The sequence below is a fragment of the Gossypium hirsutum genome, chromosome A06 (genome assembly GCF_007990345.1).
Source record: "Gossypium hirsutum isolate 1008001.06 chromosome A06, Gossypium_hirsutum_v2.1, whole genome shotgun sequence".
Taxonomy (NCBI): Eukaryota; Viridiplantae; Streptophyta; class Magnoliopsida; order Malvales; family Malvaceae; genus Gossypium; species Gossypium hirsutum.
Window position 1 is genome coordinate 7,446,810 of NC_053429.1, and position 8,005 is coordinate 7,454,814.

General features: G+C 36.5%; 2 non-coding genes across 2 annotated transcripts; one reads left to right on the top strand and one right to left on the bottom strand.

Moving 5' to 3' along the window:
- Positions 1 to 3,848: 3,848 nt before the first annotated feature.
- Positions 3,849 to 3,955, bottom strand: LOC121231375 (small nucleolar RNA R71). The gene has a single exon (XR_005929435.1). It is a non-coding gene; the product is annotated as a small nucleolar RNA R71 (small nucleolar RNA).
- Positions 3,956 to 7,023: 3,068 nt separating this feature from the next.
- LOC121231521 (small nucleolar RNA R71) lies at positions 7,024 to 7,131 on the top strand. The gene has a single exon (XR_005929579.1). It is a non-coding gene; the product is annotated as a small nucleolar RNA R71 (small nucleolar RNA).
- The last annotated feature ends 874 nt before the right edge of the window (positions 7,132 to 8,005 follow it).

Sequence of the window (8,005 nt, forward strand, 5' to 3'; positions counted from 1 at the left end):
ATATTTAACTATTACATTACCACATCAATGCTCGATACACTAATTCATTAGATCATCTTTCCATGTGCAAGAACATCGCACACTTAGTGCCAACAATCTAGCTGGAGCTATATGATATCTCACACTTAGTTCCATCATATTATACCAAACCATCTCAATATTGCACACTTAGTGCCTAATACGTGATATTTGTGGAAGGTTTTAAATATTTATAATGAATCATTCTTGAAACTAACTATTATTACAATGAAGGCAAGTGTACCTATCAAACAGTAGTATAGCTTTAGCAAGACCAGATTGCCGAACCCAAAGGAACTAAAAGTACTAGTATTAACCGTCTTTTTATTATCTAGCCTAAAAATAAGAGGGTTGTTTATCTAACTAATTAACTAAACTAAGAAATCACATAAAGGAATTGGGAAAATACTTTTTAGAAAATCGATTAATTAAGACAATACCCAAGGAAAAATCCACCTAGACTTCACTTGTTATTTGACTATGAATCAGATGATTTATTCATTTAACTTGTTCCGTAAAAATCCCTAAGTTATATTATTATCTCTCTCGAGACTAACAACGTCTAACCCTAGGTTGAATAATTGAAATCTCTTTCTAATTAACACTCTAGAATTGCATTAACTCGATCTATGGATTCCCTTATTAAGTTTCACTCTAATCCGGCAAAATCTTATCACACTATCTCTAGGCGCGCAATCAACTCCGCTTAATTATGACAAATTTACTCTTAGACAGGGTCTATTTCTCCTCTGAATGAGAGCATTAACTTGAATCAATATCCTAAAATATTAAAACAAGAATTAAGAACACATATTAAGAACAAGTCAAGTATTTATCATACAATTCAGATAATAATAACAAGATCCGTCTTAGGTTTCATTCCCCTTAGGTATTTAGGGGGTTTAGTTCATAAATATAGAGGAAAACATCTCAAAAGAATAATGAATACAAAACAGAAAGAAACCCAAAACTCCTGGGGGAAATTGAAGGGAGATCTTCAGTCTTGATGATGAATCCGGCATCTGAGATGGATCAATCGGCTTTTTTCGAGTAATTCCTTGCTCTCTGCTCTGTGTCTCCTCTTTTCTCCTCTTTCTAGGGTGTATTTATAGGCTTTGGAATGCCTAAGAGCCCTCAAAAGTGGCCTATTCCGAATATGACTCTACTTGGGCTTGACAGGGACACGCCCATGTGCAATTACTTCAGGCCGTGGTCGAGCCTGTTAGATAGACAAGGGCGTGTGGTGTACCCGTGTAAGTAGTGCTTCGAGCCTACCAATTTAACACGACGTTGTGGTTTGCCCGTGTGAGGAAGTCCACACCGTGTTGATTTCGTACGTTGGCCTATTTTCTCCGTTTTTGGCCCGTTTCTCGCTCTTTTCATTCTCCTATGCTTTCCTAAGTATAAAACATGAAATTAAGGCATTAGGAGCATCGAATTCACCAAATCTAATGAGAAATCATCCATAAAATATGCTAAGCATGGGGTAAAAATATATATAAATTATGGCTTATCAAATACCCCCACACTTATGCCTTTGCTTATCCTCAAGCAAAATTCTCAACTCATAATCAAAATAAATTCTTCTCAATTTATAATTCCTATCAATAGTATCTCAAAATAATCCATAAGTAATCATACATTGAAAATTCAACCAAAAGAACATCAAAGTTTCAAACATTCCAAGTTAAACATTTTATCACGAAAACATATGTGTTCCCCCTTCATCTAAGTGATTACCTGATAAACCGTAATTTATACATATTTCTATCCCAAGCTTAGCACATTTTATGGATGATTTCTCCTTAGATTTGGTGAATTCGATGCTCCTAATGAATTAATTTCATGTCTTATACTCAGGAAAGCATAGGAGAATAAAAAGAGCGAGAAACAGGAAAAAAATAGAGAAAATAGGTCAACGTACGAAATCAAAACGGCCTGGACTTCTTCGCACGGGCAAATCACACGGCCGTGTTAAATTGGCAGGCTTGAAGCACGACTTACACGAGTACACCACACGCCCGTGTCTATCTAACAAGCTCGACCACGACCTGAAGTAATCGCACAAGGGCGTGTTCCTACCGAGCACAAGTAGAATCCTATTCAGAAAAGGCCATTTTTGAGGGCTCTTAGGCATTCCAAAGCTATAAATACACCCTAGAAAGAGGAAAAAAAGGGATACACAGATCAGGGAGTAAGGAATTACTCGAAGAAAGTCGATTGATCCATCACAGGAGCCGGATTACTCATCAAACTGAAGATCTTCCCTCAATTTCCCTTCAGGAGTTTTTGGGTTTTCTTTATGTTTTGTATTCATTATTCTTTTAAGATGTTTTCCTTTATAGTTATCAACTAAACCCCCTAAATACCTAAGGGGAATGAAACCTAAGACGGATCTTGTTATTATTATCTGAATTGTATGATAAATATTTGACTTGTTCTTAATTATGTGTTCTTAATTCTTGTTTTAATATTTTAGGTTATTGATTCAAGTTAATGCTCTTATTCAGAGGAGGAATAGACCCTGTCTAAGAGTAAATTTGTCATAATTAAGCGGATTTGATTGCGTGCCTAGAGATAGGGTGACAAGATTTTGTCATATTAGGGTGAAACCTAATAAGGGAATCTATAGATCGAGTTAATGCAATTCTAGGGTGTTAATTAGAAAGAGATTTCAATTATTCAACCTAAGGTTAGACGTCGTTAGTCTCGAGAGAGATAATAATATAACTTAGGGATTTCTACGGAACAAGTTAAATGAATAAATCGTCTAATTCAGAGTCAAATAATAAGTGAAGTCTAGGTGGATTTCTCCTTGGGTATTGTCTTAATCAATCGAATTTTCTAAAAAGTATTTTCCCAATTCTTTTCTGTGATTTCTTAGTTTAGTTAATTAGTTAGATAAACAACCCTCTTATTCTTAGGCTAGATAATAAAAAGACAGTTAATACTAGTACTTTTAGTTCCTTTGGGTTCGAAAATCTGGTCTTGCTAAAGCTATACTACTGTTCGATAGGTACACTTGCCTTCATCGTGATAATAGTTAGTTTCAAGAATGATTCATTATAAATATTTAAAACCTGTCACGAATATCACGTTTCAAGTTTTTGGCGCCGTTGCCGGGGAACTAAGATATTAGGAACACTTAATTTTTATTACTTTAGCCATTTACTTTTCCTGCAATTTAAATTTTGTTCTAATTTTTACTAATTCCTCTTTTTCTTTTTTCTGATAGGCTCTTATAGTTTATGACTAGAAGAAACCAGTCGAGACCATTACTTTTTGATAGTGAGATCGATCGTACAGTTCGTAGAAACCAAAGAGAAATAAGGCGAAGCTTAAGATATACAGAGGATGAGCAAGAGAACGATATTCAAACCACAACCAAAGAGATGGCAGAAAATCAGGAAAACCTGATACCTCCTGCGATTGCTGTTAATCCAGTAAATTAGAATCCTGCTCCACGCACTATGTATGATTATGCTAAACCTACTTGAATAGGAACTAAATCGACTATAGTTAGACCTGCTATTGCTGCAAATAATTTTGAACTGAAACCTAAAACAATTCAAGTTATACAACAGTTTGTTCAGTTTGATGGTTTACAGGATGAGATCCAAAAACTCATTTGGCAAATTTTTTGGAGTTTTGCGATACATTTAAAATCAATGGCATTTCTGACGATGCCATATGTCTTCGGTTGTTTTCCTTTTTCATTGAGAAACAATGCTAAATAGTGGTTGAACTCGGTACCACGAGGGTCAATTACTACTTGGGAACAAATGACCGAAAAGTTTTTATTAAAATATTTTTCACCGGCTAAAACGGCTAAATTACGTAATGATATCTCTTCTTTTGTGCAGATGAATTTAGAAACACTCTACGATGCATGGGAGAGATACAAGGACCTCTTGAGACGATGCCCTCACCATGGGTTAGCACTCTGGCTACAGGTTCAAACGTTTCATAATGGCTTGAATCTCTCGACTAGGCAAATGGCTGACGCAGCCGTTGGTGGCACTATCAATAACAAAACACCTGAAGAAGCTTACGAATTTATAGAAGAAATGTCACTGAATAATTATCAGTGGCAAGTCATGAGGACAAAGCCAACAAAAGCAGCCGGCGTTTTCAACATCAATTCGGTCACCATGCTCTCAAATCAGGTAGAACTTCTGAATAAAAAAATTGATGGCTTTCTTGGTTTTTCACAGGTTCACCCAGTAATGCAATGCAAAGCAAGCGGATGATCGAGCAATTCAGAATACCCGCCATATAGTCACCACATGGAGAACGAGCAGTTAAATTACATGGGTAATAATCCTCGATCTCAAAACAATCCATATAGTAACACTTACAATGCAGGTTGGAGGAACCACCCAAATTTCTCATGGGGAGGACAAGGAAATTAGAGACCAGCTCAAGGCTTCAACAACCACCCTACTAATAGGAAAAGAAGCCGAACCTTGAGGAGATGCTCACAAAGTTTATATCAGTGTCAGAAACTTGTTTTTAAAATACCGAGACAGCACTTAAGAATCAACAAGCATCAATCCAATGGATCGAAACTCAGATTGGACAGCTTGCCAAGATGATTTCTGAACGACTACAAGGTAGCCTGCCAAACAACACTAAAGCTAACCCAAGGGAGCAACTCAACTCGGTTACCAGTCAAGATGAGGAAAGGCCAAAGCAGGAAACTATGATAAGTAAAGGTAAAGGTGAGCAGAAACCGATAAGTAAAGAGTACAAACCACGAGTGCCATATCACAATTTGGTAAATTTCTTAAATTATTAAAAAAAATTGCATATTAACTTACCATTTATTGAAGCTATTTCACAGATGCCTAAAGCATTTAAATTTTTTAAGGAGCTTATAATAAACAAGGGAAAATTAGATGAGACGTCGTACGTAAAATTGAATGCAGTTTGCTCAGCCATTTTACAGAATAAGCTACCCGAAAAATTGAAAGACCCAGGGAGTTTTATGATTCCTTGTTTAATTGGTAGTTTAGATGATCATAACGCATTGGCTGATTTGGGGGTAAGCATTAATGTTATGCCTTATAAAATGCTTAGACAACTAGGTCTTGGGAAACCCAAACAAACTAGGATGAGTATTCAGTTGGCTAATAAAACCATTAGATTTCCTAGGGGTATCATTGAAGATGTTCTTGTTAAAATCGATAAATTTATATACCCAGTAGGCTTTGTGGTTCTAGATATGGAAGAGGATAATAATGTACCTTTAATTCTAGGAAAGCCCTTTTTAGCAACTTCTAGAACCATTATTGATGTTGGCACAGGTGAACTCACACTTCGTGTGGGTGAGGAAGCGATCACTCTTCAAGCTCGTAACGTGATTAACACATTGAATAGTAAAGGTGCTATAAATCATACTACTAATACTAATCGTGTGGTGCAACCTTCTTCACAGGAACCTTGTTCGAAAAGCCTGCATGAGCCAAGTTCAAACAACAACAAAGGATCTACCCATGAAGAATGAAGGCTACAAATTGAGGAGCTAGACGGATGGTGGACACATAAACCGAGAAAACACAATAAACCAAAACCACGCTATGACGAGTTAAATACCTCACCAAATCAACTCAAAGTTGGAGACAAAGTACTACTAGATGTAGTAGATCCTCGCATTACCACTTCTAAACCAAATGAAGAAATTCCTCTTACGGTACTTAGCATTTTTCCATACGGTATAGTCGAGGTAAGTCATCCCAAATTTGGCACGTTCAAGGTAAATAGTACTCGACTTAAACCTTATGTTGATGAAATTGATAGCAGGGATGAAGAGTATAAACTCATCGAGCTACCATGATCACACACCAAAGGGGTAAGTCGAGCTTAGACTATAAATAAGTACTTCTCGGGAGGCAACCCGAGCACTAATAGTATTAAATCCTTTAAATTTGTCGGGTAGCTTATTCTGTAAAATGGCGGAGAAAATGCATTCAATTCCACGTGCGAAGCCTCATCTAATTTTCACTTGTTTACTATAAGCTCATTCAAAAAATTTACTACGTTGGGCATCTGCGAAATAGCTTCAATAAATGGTAAGTTAATATGCAATTTCTTTAATGATTTAAGAAATTTACCAAATTGTTCATTTGAACAGTCTATTTTTGTCGCATTAGGGTATGGAACACGAGGTTTATATTTTGTACTTACCAATTTCTGCTCACTTTTACCTTTACTTATCACAGTTTCTTGCTTTGGTTCTTGTTCAGATGTAACTAACCCTTCCTCATCTTACTGGTAATCACGTTGAGTTGCTCCATTTGGTTAGATTTAGTGTTGCTTGGTAGGCTACCATGTGGTCGTTCAAAAATTAACTTGGCAAGCTGTCCAATCTGAGTTTCAAGCCCTTGGATTGATGCTTGTTGATTTTTAAGTGTTGTTTCGGTAATCTAAAAATGCGTTTTTGACACCGATATAAACTTTGTGAGCATCTCTTCAAGGTTCAGCTTCTTCTCTTGTTGGTAGGGTGGTTGTTGGAAGCTTTGAGGTGGTCTCTGATTTCCTTGTCCTCCCCATGAGAAATTTGGGTGGTTTCTCCAACCTGTATTGTAATTGTTAGTATATGGATTATTTTGAGATCGAGGATTATTACCCATGTAATTTAACTTCTTGTTCTCCATGTGGTGGCCATATGGTGGGTATTCTTAATTGCTCGATCCTTCGCTTGCTTCGCATTGCATTACTGGGTGAACCTGTGAAGAACCAAGAAAGCTATCAATTTTTTTATTTAGAAGTTCTACCTGATTCGAAAGCATGCTGACCGAATCGACGTTGAAAACGCCGACTGCTTTTGTTGGCTTTGTCCTCATGACTTGCCACTGATATTTATTTAACGACATTTCTTCTATAAATTCGTAAGCTTTTTCAGGTGTTTTGTTATTGATAGTTCCAGCAGCGGCTGCATCAACCATTTGTCTAGTCGAGGGATTCAAGCCATTATGAAACGTTTGAACCTGTAGCCAGAATGCTAACCCATGGTGAGGGTATCGTCTCAAGAGGTCCTTGTATCTCTCCCATGCATCGTAGAGTGTTTTCTAAATCCATCTGCATAAAAGAAGAGATATCATTACGTAATTTAGCCATTTTAGCTGGCGAAAAATATTGTAATAAAAACTTTTTGGTCATTTGCTCCCAAGTAGTAATTGACCCTCGTGGTAACGAGTTCAACCACTGTTTAGCTTTGTTTCTCAACGAAAAGGGAAACAACCGAAGACGTATGGCATCGTCAGAAATGCCATTGATTTTAAATGTATCGTAAAACTCCAGGAAATTCACCAAATGAGTATTTGGATCCTCATCCTGCAAACCATCAAACTGAACAAACTATTGTATCATTTGAATTGTGTTAGGTTTCAGTTAAAAATTATTTGCAGCAATAGCAGGTCTAACTATACTCGATTCAGTTCCTATTAAAGTAGGTTTAGCATAATCATACATAGTGCGTGGAGCAGGATTTTGATTTACTGGATTAACAGTAATCGTAGGAGGTATCAGGTTTTCCTAATTTTTAGGCATCTCCTCAATTGTAGTTTGAATATCGTCCTCTTGCTCTTCCTCTGTGTATCTTAAGCTTCGCCTTATTTCTCTTTGGTTTCTGCGAACTGTGCGATCGATCTCACTATCAAAAAGTAATGGTCCTGATGGGTTTCTTCTAGTCATAAACTATAAGAACCTATCAGAAAAAGGGAAAAGAAGAATTAGTAAAAATTAGAATAAAATTTAAATTGCAGTAAAAGTAAATGGCTAAAGTAATAAAAATCGAGTGTTCCTAATATCTTAGTTCCCCGACAATGGCACCAAAAATTTGATACGTGATATTCGTGACAGGTTTTAAATATGCATAATGAATCATTCTTGAAACTAATTATTATCACGATGAAGGCAAGTGTACCTATCGAACAGTAGTATAGCTTTAGCAAGATTGGATTGTCGAACCCAAAGAAACTAAAAG